Consider the following 24,313-nt stretch of genomic DNA (forward strand, 5'->3'; position numbering starts at 1 on the left):
AGTTATTACAGCTGCTTTTTAATCGGATTCCTTGCGTATATTGTAACATATCAAGTCAGACGCCCACGCCCTCCAACAGAGGGCATTACTGCACGCCTGCAGCACGGCGCCCCAGCGCAGGAGCCTTCCCACTTCGCCGCTTCCTTCATGCGCATGCGCGCTGTCGCTCACTCGCTCATTGTGTTCGCAAAGATGGCGTTGAGTAAAACGTTCGGACAAAAACCGATAAAATTTCAACTCGAGCAAGATGGGGATTTTTACATGATAGGCTCCGAGGTACGTCTGTGTTACAGAGAATTATGCGTATGTTTACACCTGATATTAACACTAAAAAAATCATCTTCGACTTTGCTTTGTTGGTTGTGGCCAAGATGCTGTTATCTCCATATCGACGTAATGGATGAATGATAAAATGATAAATAGAGCTTGCAATCATGCCCGTTCCTGTATAAGGTGAAGCACTTGTCCGATCTTTAAAAGTCAGATTTATTTTATTTTTTTTTTGCGATTTTTATTTAGGCCAAACAAGTTGGCAGATAACGTTATAAATATAGCAGTTTGTCATTTTAAATGCATTAAAGTGATGAAAAATAAGTAAGTTATCATATTAAATAATATTTATTACTATATTATCTTAATTTATTAAAAAAAAGTAATTAAAAATAATTAACAAAATTAATAAAAATAACTAATTTTTTTTCCTTTTTTTTTCTCCATTGGAGCACAAAAGGAGATGTTAAAGAACAATGCCGGGGACTGACAGTTTCAGTCTCCATCCACTTTCATTACAGCTGGTTTCACAGTGAAAGTGAATGGTGACCGAGAACATTATGCCTAACATCTCCTTGAGATGAAAAAAAAAAAAGAAAAGTCATACTAGTTTGGAAAAACACGAAAAAGAAAAAGAAAAAAAAAACTCTTTTAACTTAAACAATATACACTGTCACTTCCTTTTAAGGCACCACAGGTTAACTGGGTAAACAAATTGTAAAACTTATTTTATAGATAGATGTTGAAATTGATGCAGATAGATAGATTAAAATACACAAAGTGTAATGAAATAAAAACCTGAATGTGTATTTTGAATGTTTTCTTTCCACTGGTCTGACAAAAAGATGTTATGGAGAAAAAGAAAAAAAAAAAAGCCCAAAGTCTCAAAAGTGTCCAATGCATGAGAAAGAAGAAGAAGAAGAAAATGGTTTATCTTGCCTTAAGTTTTTTTTTTTTTTTGGCTTAATCTCGCTCTTTAGGTTGGAAACTACCTGCGTATGTTCCGAGGCTCTCTGTATAAGCGGTACCCCTCACTATGGAGACGTCTCGCATCGTGGAGGAGAGGAAGAAAATTGTAGCATCATCACATGGTAAGTGAGTCCTTTCCCTTTAAATGGTATTAAGTCCAGAAAGCACCTGTAAGCAGCACCTACCTCATAGTCTCCAAGTCCTGCTTCTGGACGCAGTTTGTGTAGTGTTCTTTTTTGTGTTAGATCATGGTTACACAAATTTAGCCACCAGTGTGACCATGCTGAAGGCGTCTGAACTGTGAGGAGATCTTCGAGGGGAATGATGAGAAGTACAAGGCTGTGTCCATCAGCACAGAGCCATCCGGCATATCTCAGTAAAGGAGACCGGGGGTCTCAGTTTATGTGACATACAGGTCTAAATGCAAAACAATGAAGAAGGAAGGAAAAAAAATAAAATAAATGCAAGACTGGGGTTGTTTTTATTACATATATGGACACTTCAGGGGAATTTAGTGAATGGAAAATTGCAATTTTAAAAATCTACATTTTGAGTGATGTATTCTATATAATCTCTTGATCTATGTATTCTATATAAATTATTTAGATAAAGATAATATCTTGGTTTGAAATATTTTTGAGTTAATTAAATTTTTTCATTTAATTCAAGGACTATTTTTTTCTATCTTTTTTTCTTTTTTCTTTTTCTTTTTGGATTTGCCATTTAAATTCAAGTATATTGTTTTTTCTTTTCTTTTTTCCTTTTGGAGTTTATGTTTGTTGTAATTCTGTGTCTTGAACTTAGGGAGCAAAAAGCGAAGAGGAGCAGTCAGTGGGTGCCCACCCTGCCCAACAGCTCCACAACACCTGGACCGCAGTGCCCTTGTTCCACCACTATCAACAGAAACAGAATGGGACGTGACAAGAAAAGGACCTTTCCATTATGGTGAGATAAATAATGAGAGTTTGACAAGTTCTCCCTCTGTTTTATGGATTTTCATCCAGGGCTATTAGCTTTAAAAACAAAAACTACCATTCAAAAGTTTGGAGTGAGTAAGAGTTTTTATTTTTTATTTCTTTTTAAGAAATTTGTACTTTTATTCAAGGCGAGGCCACATCAAATTGATCAAAATATGTATTTCAAATTGTTGCTGTATATTAATATTAAGCCACACAACAGTTTTCAACATTGATAGTAATAAGAAATGTTTCTTGAGCACCAAATCAGCATATTAGAATGATTTCTGAAGAATCATCTGACTCTGAATACTGGAATAATGGCTGCTGAAAATTAAGCTCTGGCATGACTAATAATTTTACTAAAATTTTAAAATATATTAAAATCTAAAAGTATTATTTAAAATGTAAAAATTTATGGAGGACTGTTTCATAAAACTGGGAGAGTAGCCTACAATGCCCTGGCTGTGCACAAAGGTTTGTTGTTTCTATAAAGTAAGGCAATTCCAACTTTGCAAGGACAGTCTGGCGCTTCTGACTCACAGCCTGTAAGTTTGTTTTCATATTTAAAGAATTTGCCATTGACGATACAAATGTGAGTTTTGAGGCAGTTGTAGAGTAGCAGACATTGGTTTTGGCACGATATGTTTAGTGGCACGATACGCAACGCGTTAAAAGAACAATATAAGTCATTATAATCAGTAATTTATGTTTCATTGGTATTGTCTCGTCGTGGCCTGGACTCAGCCATCACAGTATGTTAAGGGGTTGTAACATTTCCATCACCACACTTGAGGTATTTGGCTAATAAACTCACAATGCATCTGGATAGCTGGCCCAATCAGATACACCTTGCTTTTTAGAATGATGAGCTTTGTAAAAAAAATTTACGCGTTCAGAAAGGCGGGGCATAGAGGAGCAACAATGATGTACATTATGTGGTAAATAATGTGTTTTTTTAACCTTAAACCAACATAAACCTCATTGCATTACACCAAAGAAACGTCATATGACCCTTTTTAATTAAAAAAAAAAAGCCAAAAGTTAAAATTAGCCACGGTTTTGATTACTATGGTTGATTGTTATCAGGGCAATATTAAACTAGGGAGGATGTTTACTAAGCGTGAACAAAATCACATTCGGGCACTAAGCATTCTCTTTTTCTTTTCATTTCTTAGCCGCAATTGACGTGGGGTTCTTTTTGGGGGTCAGCAGATGAAGCAATACGCGAACAAACATCACTGGGCTTGTTTTGCTAAGATTTTTTTTCTTCCAAAGTACGTTGTTTATCGCTGACAGAATCTGGTTAAGTTATGAAAAGCAATACTTTTGATAGGCCAAATTTTTCTATGGACATGTTGACCTTCCATCATACACTCCCTTCTGAAAGCTTGATGGTCCAAATGCTCAGTAAGTCCCCATTTTTTTGACAAACAAAAAGTGCCAAGTGGACTTCCTCCTAGGATATTTAGCTAGATGTAATGCTCCCTGCAATACTGTCAACACTCCCCTCTGAAAGCTTTGGTAAATGTCAGTGATTTGCTTTAGTGAGACAGTTCAGACTGGAATGCAGCCAACCAGCTGTTGGTTTCAAGCATTGCTCCAGTGTGTTCAAAACAACTTTATTCTGCTGTGATTACTTACAAGACCAGCGTTTTAAATCCCTCACTTAATCACATATGTAGGCTGTTAAATATTGGGCATTTGTTGTGTCAGAAAAGGGCAGGACATGAAGGAAAAATGTAGGCTGTTGTTCAAAACATGGAGTTTAACAGCACATGTTGCGCACATGATGCTATTTAACGATTGAGTGTGTTTATGGTGTCTGCTTTTCTTTAATGCATAGTTTCGATGACCACGGACTTCCGCTGCAGTCATTCAGCGAAAATGCTTCTCAGGCAGAGGTCCTGGTGCCTATCCGCCTGGACATGGAGATTGATGTGGCAAAAAAGCTCAGAGATGCCTTCACCTGGAACATGAATGGTAAAGGTGAAAAAAAAAGAAAAATTTGTTGCTTTACTTAAACTTTTGTTATGCAGAGTGCTTTTCAACAGTAATGCATAAGAAAAGCAAAGACATAACAAGATCAATTTGTGCTAAAAACATTTAAGCACAAGAAGATTTACACTCTGTCTGCTTTTGCATCTCCAGAGAAACTTCTGACGCCAGAGATGTTTGCTGAGATCCTGTGTGATGACCTGGACTTGAATCCTCTTACCTTGTCCCTGCTATCGCCTCAGCCATTAGAACAGCAGATCGAGTCCTAATCCTAACCAGCACCCAAGCCATTCTGGAATGAGCAGACGGTTACCAGAGGGTCAATCATTAAGGTATGCTTTACAATGGCATCCAAATACAAAGAGAGGATAATTTGGGCTTAATTAGTTAAACTGTCAAGGCCTGATTAATGTGTGTCTGTAAAATGGTCTTGTTGCGTTAAACACTGACCCAATCATAATGCATGTAGTTAATTCCATTGCCAACCTGCATGTGTGCTTTCAGCTAAACATTCACTGTGGGGAACATCTCTCTAGTGGACCAATTCGAATGGGATGTATGTCAGAGAAGGAGAACTCGCGCCAGAAACGTTTGCTTTGAAGCTCTTGCTCTGAGCTGGGACTCGGAGGAGAGTTTGTCACCACCATTGCATACAGCATCCGCGGAACAGCTCAGGCTGGCATCAGAGGACGTACGCCTTCAGTGTGGGCAACATGCATGCACTTCAATATAACCAGTGGGTTTAATGCTCCAAACGATCACTTTGAGTTCAATTTCAAGTTTCTCACTTTGCTTTCTCGTATATACCTAAGCACAGCCAATGTTTATTCTTGTTCACAGTTCTTGTGCTGTAAAGCAAAAACTATTTGCTAGAAAATCCGCATGTGCCTTAGGCTTTAACTTTAAGGATGCTGATGGTCTATTTTAATGTGGTAGTCCATAAATGAGGTAGTTTGCTTGGTTATTTGATGCACAATCCCCTCCGAAAACACGGGATTCATTGTAGAGGCATTTTAGGACAGTTGCGTGTTTTTGAAAGCACTGTTTGCCATGATTTATACTTGCTGACTTGATCTCCAGACTCATTTGTAAACAGTACAGTGGGCGTAAAGGAAGACTCGCTGTGGTTTGTCTCTCTGTGGCTTACTGTTGAAACATGATTTGTTCTTTAGTATTTATTGATACACCACCTCACTGTCCTATAAGCCAGAGAATGGAGATTATTTCCCTAGCCTGTAATATTGCCTTGGAATTTACCCAAATAATCAGTAGGTATTTTGTAAACAGACTGAAAAACAATATGAAACTATAAATTTTGTTAAAGTGATCCAACTACTTTAAATGAAGGCTGAATTTTTTTCGCTTACCACAAAAACTATCTGACCAGTGAGAAAGATGCTTAATGGGTTATGTATTGAGGATGGATTTTTAATCACTGTCAAGCTAAGAACTACTATGATAAAAACCCATAATAGCAGTAATAATAGTAAAGTACAATAATTATTATTATTAATAATAATAATGATCGATTTCAGTTACATTTTAGATTTAGGTTAATGTACATTTACGTGGCATGCGAAAGACTTTACTGCGTTTCTGATACTTATGTAATATACTTATATATATCTATATATATATATATATATATACATACATACACCTTTTGAACAGTTGTGTGTCTCATATGTATATGTTAGTGTTCATGCATGTGATAATTATGTTGATATCTGTTTATTTGTGCTGTACTTGTTTTGTTTGTCCTGTATCTATATCCTGTGTGTCTGTTGAGATGTCAGCAAGCCTGATTCAATTTAAATGGAATGATTTAATGTGTTTAGATCAGCTAAGGTGTATCAAGTGGGATTTTCCATTATCTCTCTATTTGTGGTCAATATACACACAAACACACACAGCATGTCTTGTTTATGCCACTAAATTGAGGCCATATTATAATGCGGTTTGGCCCATACACTGTTCATTCCAATCTAATTATTTGTCCAACAGCAATTAGTGACAACCGGTTCAAGCATTGTGACTTCTCTTTATTGTGCCTTGAAGTAGTTTTATGTGTGTCTTTCTTCCTCAGTTGGTTATAAAATAACTCTGTACAGTTATTTTTCTCCCTGCAGTACAGACCACATTGATTTTTTTTTTTTTTTTTTTCATAATGTTTCATAATTCAGTTGCTTTTCTCTTGCATGGCTTGCAACCCTACTTTTTTGGGTTGGGATATGTGGGGCATAACCAGTTAGCAGTACAATGTCAGTAGATCATAGGTGAAAATGGCACATTATTTGCTTTGTGGCTTAGTTAGAACAGTTAAAATGTTACAAGATCAAGTTTCATTCTTTGTGATTAACTTCATTGCTTCTTGTTTTTGCTTTGCTATAACCTCCTAATTGTTTGCTTCTCCCACTGTCTGTTCCAATAGGTCTGATTTCAGGTCAATATACTTCAAAATTTCTTGATCTTCTCTCCCTCTTACCCCCCACGTTTCATTCCCTGGCAGGCTGAGTACTTTCAACTCTTTTTATTTTTTATATCTTTGCAGCACTTGTATATGGACATGTTGCGAATGCATAATGCAGGGTTTTTTTTTTTTTCTAGAAATGACAGAAATAGCATGAACGTAGTGATATCAGAACAGACAGTGGTTTGGTGACTGTTCTGTTTGATCCCTGCATGTGCTGCCACAGCATGGCTTTTTTTAAAAAATTGTATGATAGTTAGAAGTAAATTGTATGAATTTGTTGAAATTTTTTAACAAAAGTTTCAAAGATATTTCTAGAAATCATTTATCACCTCTATGCATCACCTCTATCAGTGAAGCATCATTGGGATTCCATGATGTTTAATTTCTGCTGTCCACTTATGACTCCATATGGCTCATTTCCTGTAGTGAGAACCATTACCAACTGTGGAGATTGCAATTCGGAACTCAGGTGATGCTGACCAGTGGTGCCCTCTGCTGGAGACCCTGACAGATGCAGAGATGGAGAAGAAAATCAGAGATCAGGACAGAAACACAAGGTAAGAAAGATGCTCAAATTAGGCCTCACCTATAAGATTTGATATATTTTTATTCTATATTTTATTTTTAATTTATTTTTTTGCAATTGGTACATATTATATTTTATTCCCCTTGCTTGCCATACATAATATTATAAATAATATGTATTACTATTAGTATTACACATAAGTAACATCGCCTTTTTTCCCGCAGGCGTATGCGACGACTTGCCAACACTGCCCCTGCCTGGTAAAAACAGGATGTTGTTGATGCTGCCACTCAATAAGCTCACAGTCTCATTATGGGCCTCAGGGTTGCTGGAAGCCTTTGCACAGATCCACACAGCTCTAGATAACATTCCTCCAGCCTTTTGACCTCCTCAACCCACACAGCATTACACACTTTCTTTATATCAGGCCTTTAAACTCTTATCTGGCATCAGCCAGGCTTTACAGTGCTCACAGGGACTGCTCAGACGTCTTATTAGAATGCCTGTCATTGCCGTTGGTCTCCAGTTATAGAGACATCTTTAATAATCTTGTTGTTAAGAACAGGATGTGAGAAAGTTTGATGAGTATTGTGTTTTCATTTAAGGGTGCTAATGCGAACTATGAAACTTGACCTTGCTTTTTAAAAATAAAGACAATGGTAAATTGTATGCCTGTGGTTCTCTGATATTTTTTCTTCCCACCCCCCCCCCAGACACGAAGATATTGCACTTTGAGTCTTGGCGGTTCCTTGCTTAAAAGCTGTGAGAACTATAAATAGAAATTGGTTTATACTTTTATGCACAAAAATAACAACAATGGTTTTTAATATGTTTCATAAGTCATTTATGTCTGCATTTGCGGTCTCGTTCTGTGCATTAGAGCATCAGCTGGGCCTAAAATCTGTTCTTCTAACCACATACGTCATGCACAGTGGACCACTTGCTTCAGTTTCCAAAGCATTCTTTTGAAATTTTAGATGATGTGTCTTTAATGTGTATGGAAACTGGAAGGAGTTCAGTCAAAACCTAGAAAGCCCTCATTAGCCGATGCCTGTGATAGATTATGCATTCCCATAATCCTGTGCCAATCTATCACAGCACATGCAATTGGTGGTTCTATAAAAAGTAATGGAAATACAGTAGAGTTCCAACCCCCTTGACATTTGATGTACTGACTTTCTATTGTTCGCTAAAAGGACATCCGGGGACTCAATAAATTTTCAAACACATATTGAATAGAATGCTAAGGTAAGTTTCTTTGTCTACCTTTTTCTTGTTCTTGACCACACATAAAACCAAAGTACAAGAATCCTTCTGACAGAATTTTATGTGTGCTTAAAGTATTTAAGGAAACATTATTGTAATATGATGCTGAAGTAACTTAACTAGTGGAAACCACAATGAAAAGGATACTCAGCATTTCTGCATATTAGCACACTTAATAACAGTTCACTGAAAGTTCTGTCAGTAAAACAAAATACTAATCAAAAATCGTAAAAACCCTGAGGTAATTATTCTGAGGAGTTACCTAGTATCTTAATGTGAATATAATACAATCTGACCATGCAATATCAGTTTACATATTTACCACATGACAAAAAGAATCTCTAATTGGCTTGATTTTTATATTTTCTTATATCTTAAAGACAGCTGATTTTTTTTTGTGTGTTAGTATGTAGTTCTGCTGTTACGTCATTAAGATAAGATTCATATTAAACACATGTGAGACAGTAATTCACTGCACACTTCACGTCAAGTGCACTTCGAAGTGAGTAGGGCACAGTGGTGTTCACTTTAAATGGAATTTGCCCAGAAAGTGTCAGAAATCTAAACTTTTGAACATACCCTGTGCTCTAGTTTTAAATCTGCAGCACTGCAAATGTATGTATGGGCTTTGTACAAGGGAAAAAAAAATACTCTTCTACCACAGCTGAAGCCTTTCGTCATGGGCCCAAATGAGTTTGGACATATGAAATCTGATTTACGTTTTAATAGTTTTTCAAAGAAACAGTAATTTATAGTGTCCGATCCTTTTTTAATCGTTTGTTTTACCACCCGCTTGGACAAAACAATTTGAACATTTCAGTCTTATGAAGATCCCCAGCTATCAGCCTAAGGGGACGTTACGGTCAGTGCTTTGAATAACAAACTGGAAGTTGACTCCCCTTACATGACTTTTACCGGTAATCATATCATGATTCAAACTGATCAGGATCAGTCATGATTTTGAAGAATGACAGGTTTTATTCTGCTCAAACTTAGAAGCCATATGTTTTTAGTTTGTACCAGTTCTCTGTGATTTTATAGGATTGTATATGTCACACACACAACAATCTGCTTTATATAATTTAATGAGAGAAATATTGTGTGGGGTCGATGGGGTCAGCTGTCGTGCGCCATGCTTTGTGGTTAAACCAGTGCAGACTTGCATTACCCTGAAGGCAAATGTCCTTCTTCAAGTTCGAAATATAGACAGTGTGTTTGTTACAACATACTTTTAGAAGTGGTACACGTGTATGCCGTAACAACAGCACTCTTAAGACGTCTGATAGAGCATCTGCCATCAGTGGCTACCGAACAAGAAAACTTGACAAATGTGAAAATGGAGTGGTGTTGGCCTGTGCAAAAATCAATATAACTCCGCAAATGTGTTTACTAGGTATTGTAAGGGGTTGCTAAGCAGTTGCCAGGTATTCTGGGTGGTTTTAAAGGGTTTTTGTTTGGTATTTTCGAGCTGTTTCTGGGTATTCTATCTAGGTGGGTTGCCAATTTGGTTGAGATTGCTATGTGGTTGCTAGGGTATTGCTAAGCGGTTTCTGGAGTATTTTGGGTGGTTGTTATGTGATTACATCTGCTCCATATTTAAGGACATTTTGTACACAGGAAAAGTAAGGACTGCAAATCAGTTCCAAACTTTTGTAAACTTAGAAAACCTTGAAAACCACAAAAATGCTACTGAATGTTTTGACTCTCAGAGAGCCTGGAGAGGCTCTGCTAATCAGTTTTAGAGTAGTAAAACGTTCTGTAAAAGGTCAAAGAAGGTTGCCTTTCTACAGTTGCAAACACACAACACACAAAGCTCTTATATCCCTGGTAAACCTATTCAGTAAGCAGGTGAATTATGTTTCTGTTTCGAATCCTGATGACAAAAGGATCGGAGTTTGTGCTTTCTTCCAAGCAGCTCGACATCTGTAAGTTACTAAAAGCGAATACCCTACAAAATGTTGTTGGCGTAAGGAGGATTGGTGCCAACAGATGCTTTCACATTAAAATGGAACTGAAATGACTGATGACATCATGTTACACATGTCATTGTGTTATCAAATTTTGCTCCATTGTGATATGAAGGCGGGGCAAGCATTTAGAGGGGAATTTACAGTCTGTAAACCAATGCCAAGACTCGCAGAGGACTCGTGGAACTTGTCTCGGCAGGGGGGCCTGTCTTGCATTTCCACCCCGAAACCTTTGATAGGAAACATATTAGAGACCAGATGGTTAAGGATGCTGGTGGCACACCTCTCTCGTATGAGAGTATTTCTTCAATGAAATGTCATTTCCATCACATCTTTTGGGCATAATAACATTCTGTGGTGGAAATGACACTAAAAACTAGTGTTTTTTTAATTAAAATGTATTGACCTATTATATGTTATTGGAGGGCCACTGTTCACTAAGGCTAACTTTCCTAAACTAGCATATGTGGTCAATCATATAATAGACAGAAATATTATATCATATTTCCACACTTTTGTCCATATTTAAAAATAGATAGAAATTAGACGTTTATTGTGGTAATTAGTTCTTAATTAAGTAAGTGAGTGGACGTGAACATTACAGCCAATACTCGGAATTCGTGCTCTGCTTTTAACCCATACCAAGGTGCACACACACAGCAGTGAACACACACACAACACACACACACAATTGATATTGTATCTTTGATGTGTTTTTTTGTTGGTATGTAGTGGTATCTTCTAGGTTGCTTCACTGATATTGTTGTGTCCTTGGTTGAGGCAAGTATGACTAACTGTGGGAGTCATAATTTGTGTATATATATTCTATATATTTTTCTTTAAAAAAAAAAAAAATGAAATATAATTTTCCAATTAATTTGTATATTTAAATAAGGACAATAGATAAAAAAAAAAACAATTCCTATGGAGCCAGTGGTATCATTAATATCCATGACAGCTTTATATTTGTGATCCTCATATTATAAAACAAGAGAGAAGAAAGAAATAAAAATAAAAAATAAAGTCTTAATAGTTTTCATAAAAAATCACCTTTTCAGAACATAAAAAGTGGGCTGAATTAGTTAGTTAAAGAAACACACCAAACTAAATACTACCATACCAGCTGGTGTACTTAGATAGATAATTAGATAATTAGACAGTAAACACACATAATACAAAGGTCTTTCATTGGCAGATGGAACCCTATAATAACAATTCTTTTTACAAAATATTTACATGGTACAATTGATCATTCCAAAAACAATAAAACAAGAGGAAAGAATTGATTACACATGACAAACATAAAATAACGTTGGAATGAAAAGTGTTACCGTTTCCTCTTATTAAAAAGTCATGATATTCACATGCTGCATGAGGATTATATTCCAAAGTAGCCACAATATGAAAAAAAGTAATTAGACAGCACGTGGAACAGCATCAGTGACCTGCACTGTAAAATATACATTATCACTATTTGAACAAAAAACACAGGTCTGTTACTAAGTCCTTTACAGATCTAACGTTAAGCTAAGTGGATGTTCACACCGACAACCCATTGCCAAAGGTCATATTGTGTCGAGGTCAAATTGCGATTTCTTATTTTCAAGTGACAATACAAAGTCAGTGTGGGACACAGCCCTAAATGCTGAAAGTACAGCATCATGGTTCCTACCACTTTAGTTCAGGCCCTTTAAACGCTTTCAAAAACAAAATTAAATAATGTTCAGCTATCGCTACAAAGTTCAGTAAAAAAATTAGAGGTAGTTTATTAGTGGTCTGTGGAGCCACAAATGTTGGGTTTCTAAGAGGCTTAACTTTGATCAAAAGTATACACTCAAGTTTTTGTCATCTATATTTGTAACAATAATTGCCCTCTGAACTTAGGCAACGGCATCTGTATTGATTTTAGATTTTGAGCCACTTTATTATTTGAATATAGGCTTTCAATTTTTTGGTGCACCACTGTCAAATACCAGTTCTTCGCTGGAAACATGTATCACACTTCTAAAGAACAAACTTTACGATACGCAATAGCACTTTTTATGGAAGTATTGGATCTATTGTATTAATATTGATCTTCAAAAAAAAAAAAAAAATTTTGTTTTTAATTACTGGCATCATAAGACGGCTCACTGTAAGTGCTTATGGTTAATTTGTTATTGTATATGTGTGTTTGCTTGTGTTTAAGGACCAAAATAATCTTCTGTGGTATTCACAGCATGGCCTAATACGGGTTTCTCAAAAAGAATGGCTGTGGTTTCCTAACACTATCACTATGCCCCCCCAAAAAATATACAAATAATAAATAATCATAATACACAAAAATATTTTAGGCCAGAATTTCCTGCTTTTCCTGAGAATAATGAGAGTCTTGTTTGGGCTGAGACGATCCAGCAACACGTTATAATTCTAGGTAAGTGGCACAGATGTATGATTCTTGAGTCACTGAGTCAGATAAACAGATCTACTGGAAAACCTACAGAGATTGTACATCTGCCACTTTCCATGATATAAAGCCCAACTACCTAGAACCTTCGACTGGTTCGTCCGTTAAACGTGGATTGGAACTTGCCCTGTTGGCGACTTTACTAGTCTGGTGCATAGGCCTTTGTGGGACAAAGATTCAGCAATACATGTTGGCGAAAAAAACTTACGTCTAGTTTGGGTACCAATGAAGCATCGATTACAGGGGATGCCAGAAACAATCAAAGAAATCCATGCCGCAATTATATCGTGGGGGTAATCCCTTCCAGCCACCCTCACTTCCACTGGGTCGAAACTTCCAGTACTGCTCTCCCTCTCAAGAAACTGAGGAAGAAGCCTGATAAAGTTATAGAAATAAAGAAAAGAAGAAAAAGTAGAAAAGCAAACATTCAATTGACCTTTGTAGAACTCCATCAAGAATAAACTTTGTAGTTTCAAATAAAACATGCAATGAAAATAATGTACTCATGTGACAAACTGTACCGAATTGGTCCAGGAAAGCAGACGGCAATGTGTCATCCGGTATGCCACAGTCCAGGTCCCTCAAGCATGTTCCGAGGGAATGACTGCAACCTGAGTCATACTCGCCCTGTGTTGACCACTCACCGCGCATTTTCATGGCCTTCGCACAGTTGGATGCACTAGTCCTGTTTTTAGTGTGTGCCGGGTGTTCACCTGCACGTGCGCCGACTGTTCCACCTGCTCTCCTTATACCACCCACAACCCTGTTGAGTTTTCCTCCCAGCATGGCTTGAGGCACTCCGAGTAGCGGATGTCATGTCACTGTTAGGACCCAGTCGCTGTATACAGAGGTTGCTGGCCTAGTGTACTCTGACCGGCTACAAGGTCTGCATCAAAAACCCCAGTTAACTCTGGCCTATGGTGGGTGAGACGGTATATTAGATCAACGGTTTATGAATTGACATTCATCATGAACTCCTGTGTAGAGTTGAACTAGTCTAGGGTTGTCAGGTTTATGACTGCGATCATTCGGCTGCACCCCCAAATAAGACCCCGTGAGGGAGGCATCTCTCGAAATATAATACACTTCTACCTGATAGTGGAAGAAACAAATGTACAAGCTTTTACTTGAGAGAGGGATCAACTGTTGGCACGGGAAGTTCTACTATTTAGGAAGGATATTAAAGGGTTATGATCATTAAGAACATGTTATGGGTACATTACGAGGCAATCGTAAACTGAGAATATAACAACAAACGATATCGGCTGTAAATAAATGGGGTAAAAAATAAGGGTGAATATGGTGTAAGAGGGGTCGGGGGCCAAAGACTTAGGCACAAAATGGATTAGGAAAGTTGAATCGCTGTCCGATAATGAAATTTATGAAACAAAAATTTAAACTTACATACACTATTGATAGATGACATTGCACCAACCAGCTGCAATGTGAGAAAAAAGATAAACCCAAAAACCTATGATTTTGGGAAGAGCAAACGAAAGATTAGCCCATAAGTCCTTTACTCCACTGAAAATTAGCATTCTCATTGAAACGAGGCTATTTACTCACCGTCACGGATAGTGATAAGAGCACATGACGAAATGAAGCAAATAATGAGACCCCTCTCTAAACACACTGCAACAAGGAATTTACTGAAGGGTGCCTTTTTAAAAACTTCCCAAGCCTTGTTTCTTAATCAACAACGCTAAATTAATCCATAGTGTAAAAGACTTGACCGTACCGGAATGCTGTAACTCAGAGAAAGGCCATCATTGACACCCTCCAAGCGCGAGGGTTATAAAGGGGGGTAGAGAGGGGGACAGGAAATTTATGAAACGCGAATAGGACCGTTTGTTCCCAGATGTGCCGAACGGCACGCAAGGCCTGTTCCTGATGCTGTTCAAAAGGTCAATCAAGTCGAAGGCAAAAAGTAGTTGGGGGATACGCTGCAACATACCGATACGGTTTTGCACCTACGAAGGCAAGCAACCAGTGGAACCGGACATGAGGAAGAAGAGGATTGTCGGGTTTGGACAGATAGTGACAGATTTCCAGACCAACATTTGGGGGGGACACTGAGGAATGGGCAGAAATTAGTTACTGCAAGCAGTGCTGAAGGGACTCGCGTCTGGAGGATGCGTAAGAGAACATCCCGAGCCACGTGACACAAGTGGCTTCCTTCTAGGCTGCCCTGGTTAGTTGCTTTTTGAACCAGACGCGCAATCAGCGCTCGGGCTGCGACCATAGATCCTGCGGCAGATGAACCCTCCCGCTCAGCCCCCTGACCTGCGGCCTCTACAGAGATCCCAGCAAGAGAAACAGGAGTAGCTGTGGGACTGTTTGCTAAGTGGACCAAAGTCACTTTTTTCGGATGAAAGCAAATTTTGCATTTACACAATCGGAGAAATCAAGGTGACAGAGTCGTTGGGAGGGAAGATGCTGGAGACGGGAAAAAAAATGCCGAAAATGCATGAAGTCCTAGCTTTGCCTCTACAGAGTACCCACAGGCAGTGATGGTTATTGGGGTTGCCATGTCAGCTGCTGGTGTGTTTTGGCACCGTTGGTGTTGCATCAAGGCCAGCGGTAACTGCAGCTAGCTTAATCCAGGAGGGATTTTGGCACTTTCATGCTTCCATCGCTTGAAAGCTTTATGGAGCATGAAGATTACGTTTTAGCACGACGGGAACCTGCTCACAGTGCCACAAAACCACTGTGTAAATGGTTAATGACCATGGGTTATCTCACTGTGCATCAATTGAGCCTCACAACTCTCCTGCCCGGAACCCCTAGGCGAAATCTGTAGTGGGAGTATTGTGAAGAGAGAAGTTGAGAGGCGCCAAGAACCCAAACAATCTGGAGAGATTAAGGCCGCTATCGATGAGCATCCTGGGCACTACCATATCAGCTCAGAGCCAGTGCCAACAGGCTGTTTGCCTCCATGCCATGCCGCATTGAAGCCAGTTCATTTCGTTGCAAAAGGAATTCCCAGACGAACTGTATTGATATAACCTGACAACATTTTGTTTTAAGTGGATGATTTGGCTTAAAAAAACACTCTTTTCTGTTTATTGGATCGGATGAAAATATGCTAATTTTTTGAGCTAGGAAATTTTGGGGTTTTTCATGAGCTGTATGGCCAAAATCATTCAGTTTAAAAAAACCATTTAAAAGACCTCCTGAAATGATTTCAGTTGGTCCTGAAATGTATCGAACGATATAGTGGAAAGTTATTAAGTTTTTATCCTTACATGTGATGAAAGAATAACATGAACTTTTATCAACAAGATATGCTAATTATTTTGAGAAGGACACCTGTACTCATATTTGTGTACGTGGAGTGTGTGTGTGTCTAGGGTGTCGTGGTGTGGGTGGTGGCGTGTGTGTTTGATCTATTCCATCATATATGATGTGTCTAATCTATAATATATATAATATATACTATAATATATTATAAAGGAATACTTATTAGTCTTCACTACAGCGAAGGACATTATTTATCAAAAAACGACACTAAGACATACTAACTGGCTGGAAAAACAGTTTTAAACAATCGTACAAATCGTGCAGACCCAAAATTCAGGTTTGAACAGTAGTGTAGTGTCTTAAGATTTTGGGGACAGTTATAACCTTGGAAACGAGTAACCAGGAATATTTGTTACTCTACGATTTGTTCCTCAAACGACCAGAGCCGACCATCAAGTCTCCTGGATTTCCTCTCCAAGCTGGATGCCAATGCAGAATCACAGTCAGTGGAGTTTACCATATCACCGAATCCGACCAGATCACATAAGCACGGGCGATGTCTTCAGAAGAAAAAACAGCTCACCTACGATCATCGGATAACATGCATCAAAGGCCAGTCAGGCACACAGACTCAGGCCTGGAGAACGATTGGGCAACTAGAAGGCAGCGGAAAAAAAAAAAGGAATAAGACGGGATATAAGAATAGTAAAGACGAATCAGATTCACAAGATCAGAATAGCAATCGCCATGATATCACCACCTTGGGTTTCTATCGTATCATTTGGTTTATAGGGGAGTTGGGGGCGAGTCCTCCTCCTCCGGTGCTATTACTTTATCATCATGTGTGTTTGGAAGCGACATACAAAGACTGTATAGCCTCGCTTGTCAGTTACTTCGACTCAAAGTTTTGTTGGCGTGCTCGACCCCCCGCCCCCCAGAAAGGTGTCGAAAGCCGCATCACTCCACGGACGCGCTGATATTCCATTGAGGTGGCTGCAATAGCACAAAAACGATGAGCCCTGGATCTCATGAGCTGCCACCTGGAGTAGGGTCACAGTTACCTAGTCAAGAAAAGCAGAGAGAATTAAAAACAACAGGTGTCTTCTAAAATTAAATATAATAAGACTAATAACGATGTGGTATGCAGTCACTGCATAGTATAATTTATTTTGGAAAATCCTTTGGTTACATAATATACAAATAAACAACAACAACACACAAAAAAAGCGTTCGTGTAAGTTGCAAAGTTTTTCACCAACCATTCTACCTCAAAACCAATTCACTTAAAAAACACGGATTCATTCAGGTACAAAACAAGGGACTTGGGGCTTTATGTTTGAGTTTTGAGATAAGTCAAACAAACAATTCATTAAAAAAAAAAGATCCATTCAGGGACAAAAGACCACTGTCTGGTATGTTGCATTGGAGAATTTACAAAATGACTGATTTTGCTTTTTAACTTCATATTTGTAAAGTATTTTAGTAGTCTGGCACAGCAAAAATTGACACAAAGTAAAACTGGACGATAATTAAAAATGCCAAATAACTAATATTTTTAAAAAGTCTAAAGTGTATTTCGGCCCTTCCCCTTTGTGTTGAAACCCCTCGTATATAGCAATGCTGTGCTCATAACATTGCAGATGTGTGTGAATATAAACACAGTCTAGAAACAACAGCGTTTTGGTTGTGCTATATTGCTTATTCACAAGTACTAAGTTTAACTAACATTTTGACCCAACTGTGTTAGTTAGCAATTTATATTGCTTTAATCTCGTATTATTCAATATTGCCTTTTTCTTGCAACTGTGAGGTAGATAAACTCCATCAAATCAGGCGAGTTTTTTTGAAGGAAAAAAAAGTCCGAAGTTGTGAGATGTAAACTCACAATTGATACTTGCAACTGCCAGGATATAAACACTGTACATTCTGAGAAAAAACCACTGTGTAGATATATACCTTGACAAGTTGGTGCATAAAAAGGAAAAAGAAATCAACTGGTAAGCTAAAAAAGGCACACCTATAAATGAAAGGAAAGCAGGTCCCTACACAGCAATACCACCCATACTATTTGCCCAATGTCCCGCAAGAGAGGTTACATCGTAGTCAAGAGTGAATGATCTCCCTGCCCGGGTACGTTTCGGGAAAGAAGGCATGAGCCAGACCGAACAGACTTCTCCAGGTCCTTCAAAAGGAAGAGATGGTCATCATTCCAGTACATGTATGGTGGAAACAGTCCCTCTCCGCCGAAACCACAGCACACAAAACAATGGTACCCGTTACTCTTATTTCCATCAACATACGCCTGATGAGCTGGATCATGGAAAGATTTTCCATACGCCACACTTCCATTACACAGAATGATTTTAAAGAGGGTGAGGAATCAATGATCTAAACCGAGACCTTACTGTTACTTGCACACAGTAAAGCATTATTGGCCTTACTGTAACTGTCCACACCTCAGTAACGTTCCGGATTTCTCTTGTCTTTCAGATGGAGAATGCCAAAACTCAGGCCTGGGATGGAATGGCAACTGAATAAACTTTGAACCACAAATTTTCCATTGTGAAATGTTGAGAGAGGTGTTAAATTACAACAAAACACCCTTCTGATTATTAGATCTTTAAGGCCTGGCAGACCTGAGGGGTCAAAGGCCCCTGGCACTATTGGGGCTAACATCAAACCAATACAAATGGTCCTTTTCCGACTGCTAGCCAGTTGAGTGGAATCTCGGACCTGAGTCCAGAATAAATGAAATTGACAATGCCTAGATGCCCCACACCCCACTTCACTGAACTGACCCCAGGAGTGTTTCACTGTTATTCCAGATGGATCTAGATATGTCCCGCTGCTTTGAAAGAGAGAAGACGTATCCCTCGATTAGAGCTACTGCATAATCTCAAAAAACCCAGTAATGGTACATTAGCCGCTTTAGACAGGAAGCACAAGTTTTTCAGAAGGCCTTACATTTTAAAACAGAAAATCCAGACGGAAAAAAAAACCACTGGTTTTGAGCAAAATTTCTGGTTGAAAGAGACCTGGTCTAGTTGTGCTACACGTACGTGTATATCCTCCACCTTTCTTCTCATGAAGACATTTGAGTAGGACCTTCTTCATCCACAGTTTTGTGCAGAAAACAGCCTCTAAACATTTTAAAAATTTAAAATATTTTTCCTCCACAAACAAATAATGCCATATATGATAGAAAGCTGCGTCCACATGTTTAGTGGCAGGAAAAAACCTCAGACACATGCTGAGGTAGTAATAAAAGTGTTCCTGTGGCTCAGTGGTATGAGCATTGTAAGTTTAACAGTTGCAACAGTTGTGGGGTGTTCGATTACCCAAGCAACAACGATGTTAGGGGTAAAGAAATTTTAGCCTGAAGGGGCACGGACTGTAAAGTCGCTTTGGTAAAAATAAAAGTGGTCTGCTAAATGCTGTATAATACTGCTTCTACGATATAAAGAGTCATGCTTTTGTCACACCGAGTTAAGATTTTTGGTGTTTCAAAAAAGAAAGGGATTGTGAGCTGTCGTGTTGCAGTGTCCAATAGGTCCTAAGACCATCACGTGTTCTTATTTGCACGACTTTTCTTACTATGGGAATTTAAGAAGTAACCACACGTGTGCATGACATGGACGCTGCTGCCGTGTTAAATTTTCGGACCTATAACTCCTTAACACTGACACCAAATCTCTAATCCTCCAGCTGTTCTGAAAGCACATTGGAGGATCTTGGACTAGGAGAAGTGGAAACTTGTCCTATTTGTGTACAATGAAGCCAACATCTCTCCAAGCTGACATAGTATGGTGTTACATAACTCAGCTCCACACTATTAGAGAAGACCAAAAGAAGTATTTCATCGATATCAAACAGAATATAAACAGGACCAGTTCAAACAACCTCTAAAACATAAACTGTAAACTTGTAGAGAACTGTTTTCTTCTAACAATCCTAAAAAAGATCATATAGGCGTAAACGTAAGGACTATTATTGCATATTTAACTTTGCCAATACGATGCTCATTGGTCATAACAACGTTGCCCCACCGGATGTCCAAACTCTGGCAAAGTCACAAAGGATTTAGCCATCCCAACAGAGTCGTTATATTTGTCCCTAAAAGGTTTTCAATAGAAAAATCACAAATGGATGATAACACAGGCGTTCAGTGCCATGAATTTTTGATGTGAACTGACAATCTAAGTGAAGAAACATTTAAATTGTAAAATGTCCTGTTATGGACCCCAGTTAGACAGTAAACACTGAAAGGTCAATGTCATTGGATTCTGACCACGAGCACTAAACAGTGAAAGGTATCATAATTGTTATTGACCTGCTTAAAGTACAATCATGATAATCCCGCGAACAACGCCACTAGGGTGACCTCAAGTAAAAGGTGATAGGGGTTTGACGTCCGCTCCAGGACCTGCAGTGCCTCCTTTTCAGGAAGATGTCTGAACTTCTCTAAATTCATCTTGCAAGGGGCTACCGCAAGGAACCGTGAATATACACAAGCAACAGAAACACTCATCAAAAGCTACTCATTACAGACCACACCAATGCTTATTTTAATGTTGGACTGTGATATCCTACCCCAACCCCCAGTATCCCCCCTTTATCTTGAATATGTGTCCTGCATTCCCTTCTTGTGGTGACAACCACGGGCCTGTATTGTGATCAGAATCTTACCTGTTGTGAACAAAGGACAAGAGAAGTCCTCGAATGTTTGCCTTAATTGTGGATATAGAGTACACGGTCTTCACACACTGTACTATGCTTTCGAACGTAATAACCTGAACATGGTGAGTACCTTGATAATTGCCGAACAGTGAGGTGGCAGCCCACATCTAGATGGGTTCCTTAACGTGGGCCTCCTAAGCCTTCATGAAAGGAATAGCATCATATTTCAAGACCTCTGTTTGGTTACTTGTCCATTTAGCATGATCTTAATTCCAAGAACAACTCACATTACAAAGGCAAGTAGAGTGCCCAGTTTTAGAAGCTTTAGCGGGATAGTCCATCGCCAAAATGAAAGCTCTGTCATCATGTATTCACCCTCGATGTCTTGCAAATCTGTATGACCTTTCATTCTTCCATGAAACCACAAAAGAAAACTATATTTTTGAAAAGTTTTAATTTGTTTACCATTGATATTCTAATGTATCAACTATTATTCCATTGTATGAACTCTTATTCAAAATATCATCCTTTGAGTAAATTAGTTTATTTAAGGTGGACTATCCATTTGTATGGCATTCTTCTTTAGGTTGAGCTGTTTCTCTTGAAGTTGAGATCTTTTCTGGTCCAAGTTTACTACACACCACCTTTGATTCCTCCCCAAAACTAACCTAAGGGATAACTCCAACTGCTCTTTCTATTGCTACATCAGCTGTTTAAATTTCCATTTTGAATGCTGGTTGTATACAAGTAAAATGCTAACTCATGAATGAATAGCTGGCCACAAGGTTTTAAAACTTCTCTCAGCATGAAAGGATGAAGCGGCTACATTACTGAAAGAGCTTGCTGAGTGATGACAGGCATCGCAAGAGCCTTATTTGACTCACAACAGAAGGAAATCCCAACCACCACAAGCCACCATTATTTAAACCCCGTGGACCCACAATCTGGGTGAATCATATGTTCCTACGAGAAAAAAAAAAATATACTAATAAAAATGTAACGCACTTAAAGCTCCCACATGGCAGCTAGTAGGAATGGGTACATCTGTGTTAGTTTTCCATGCGTTGAAAACACCTTACATGCGTGTTGGTCATTCATTGGCTCTGTGGGAAGTGGGAATTGCTTTGTGGGCCTTGAAATGTTGAGAAGCCACACCAAAAAAAAAGCTCTTAGATTGTGGGGCCGTCTGCAGTATCTGACAAGCCCACGACAGGGAGCTATGACAGCAGGATTAAGCCCCAGTGTGGGTAGTCTGTTGCTCTTTAAGACACCTGTCCTTATATCGCTGCTCCAATATAGAGAAGCCTCCCTATTGCTGATCTAGGACTATGGCTACTACCACAAAAAGAATAGATTCAACACAACATCTAAACCATGGTATGCTAGGTAAGGGTGGCGGCTTTATAAAGTGTCTAATCGGCAGCGAAAGACAGGAGCCACTTACAGGATTTTTCAGGGACATCTTATAGGTCAGGGGTTTTCCAAAACTAGTGCTCTTAGGGACCCCAGGGGACCACAAGAGGCATATTTGGGGTTTGGTGGGAAAAATTTAGAATAAAAAAAAAAAAAAAAGAAAAAAGGTAAAAAACATAAAACCAAAAAATACTCATTAACAGCTTTTAAAAATGGCAAAAAAAAATCATCATCTAATAATTTGCTATTCTATTTAATTTCGGCAAACACAATATCTTTACAGTATCACACTTTTGTTTTATCCCTTAAAAACACTAAAAGCCTTTATACAATGATAATGATACCACTACAGTTAAAGGTTTTGCACCCAGGTATACCAAATGTGTGTTTTTTATGAAAGAGAATTATAATACTTTTGTTTAGCCAAGAATGCATCAAATTGAATCAAAAATGACACGTAAAGAACAACACATTTGTAAGGTTGACTAGAAGGAGCACACTCAGTTTACAACACTATCTGTCACTGTTTTGGCCTTTGTTTCTCAAACGAATCATGTGAAAAAAATGGATCACAATTTCCTCGCAAAAATAATTAAGCACCACAATCAGAATTTAGAGAAAATTAGTTTCTGAAGGATCATGTGACATGGGAGACTGCAGTTATGGCTAACAATTCAGACTTTGCCCGGACACAGGAATTCAATATTCAAATTGGAAACCCATTATATTTTAATTACAACTACCTAATTTTCTTATTTCACGGTATTGCTGTTTCTTTACTTGTATTTCTTGATTAATTACAATGCAGCCTTGGTGAGCCTGGAGGGCCTCTTTCAATACAAATCAAAAAACCTTATTACAACCGACAACCACCCCCCCTCACTGTGTGCATGATTTAAGACTAAAAAAAGGCCAAGCAAAAGCTCATTACGGGGGATGGCACCGCGGCTCTCCTAGGCCAGTGGCGTATCGTTTTAGTTTGTAAATGGTTTGTATTTTTGTTTTTGGTGCTTTTGGGGTTCTATGGTTTTTCAAGCAAGTAAACATTTTTAACTTATCTGGTCCCAGCCTAGCTTGAGTGAGGTTTTCCATGGATGAACTTTGAGTGCGCCTTCAGCATGTTGTTCACTGAAAGATGCGCTCAACACTTGACTTTAAGGAATGCAAAATGACGATCAGACCGCACATGACCAACTTCTGCCCGCATTGAATGGTGATCGAAAAATCAACACTCTGGATAGATGTTAACCTCAGAGTAACTAATATACACGACCCCCCCCACCCCGCGCCCCGCCTGTTACAAGTAGGGGTATGATGGGTTTTTGTGAAGTTCATTTTGCACATGTCCAGTCATTCTCATTGAATTGACAGGGGACAAATTACAAGAGGAACCGCAGCGAGCTGGCTTTATTCATTCAGAGAGACTATGAGTTCAGAACAGCTCACAGTGGCAAAGCGCATTAGAATGCGGCTGGCTGACTGTGCGTTTGCAGTGGATAAAAGTCGTGCAATGTGCATGTGTGGGTGTCTTGACATCAGATTCTGATGACGGTTAAGCACTTTAGTTACAAATCTGTACAATGATATCAACAATGGGAGATGGAATTATTTAACGGAATACATCATGGTAATTTTTCAGGGTGCAACCTGATGAGGGTTATTGTACAGCTACACTGATGTCACCTTGAGGACTAAAAAAAAGTCTTGCATTATAAAATTTTACCATATGGTATTCGTAGAGATTTATCCCGTATACTCGAAAAAGTCCCCAAGATGTAAACACACAATAAAAACATTCTTCACATAATGTAACATAATTGCTTCACAGGAATCAGAAATATGGAATAGAACCTCATTTTACAAAAATGTCGATAGCCCTTATAACTTCCCAGGGGAACGATATTTAAAACACAGTTATAATATATAAAATAAGTCTTTATGGGGATATAAAGGGTTCAGAGTCCCCATTAAACTTCCCATGATGTGAACAAATGTGGCTTGGAGAACCATGGGAGATTTATAGGCTGGGCTATTTTTTATGGAAAGGGCCATAAAAATTAGGCAAGTTTTAATCCGTGGTTGTACGGCGTGTTTTTCTTGTCCTGTCCCCCT

The 24,313-nt window shown here is 38.6% G+C and overlaps 1 pseudogene; it reads left to right on the plus strand.

The window, feature by feature from the left end:
* Positions 1 to 64: 64 nt before the first annotated feature.
* LOC122134370 lies at positions 65 to 7,729 on the plus strand (annotated as a pseudogene).
* Positions 7,730 to 24,313: the final 16,584 nt, after the last annotated feature.

The sequence above is a fragment of the Cyprinus carpio genome, chromosome A21 (genome assembly GCF_018340385.1).
Source record: "Cyprinus carpio isolate SPL01 chromosome A21, ASM1834038v1, whole genome shotgun sequence".
Lineage (NCBI taxonomy): Eukaryota > Metazoa > Chordata > Actinopteri > Cypriniformes > Cyprinidae > Cyprinus > Cyprinus carpio.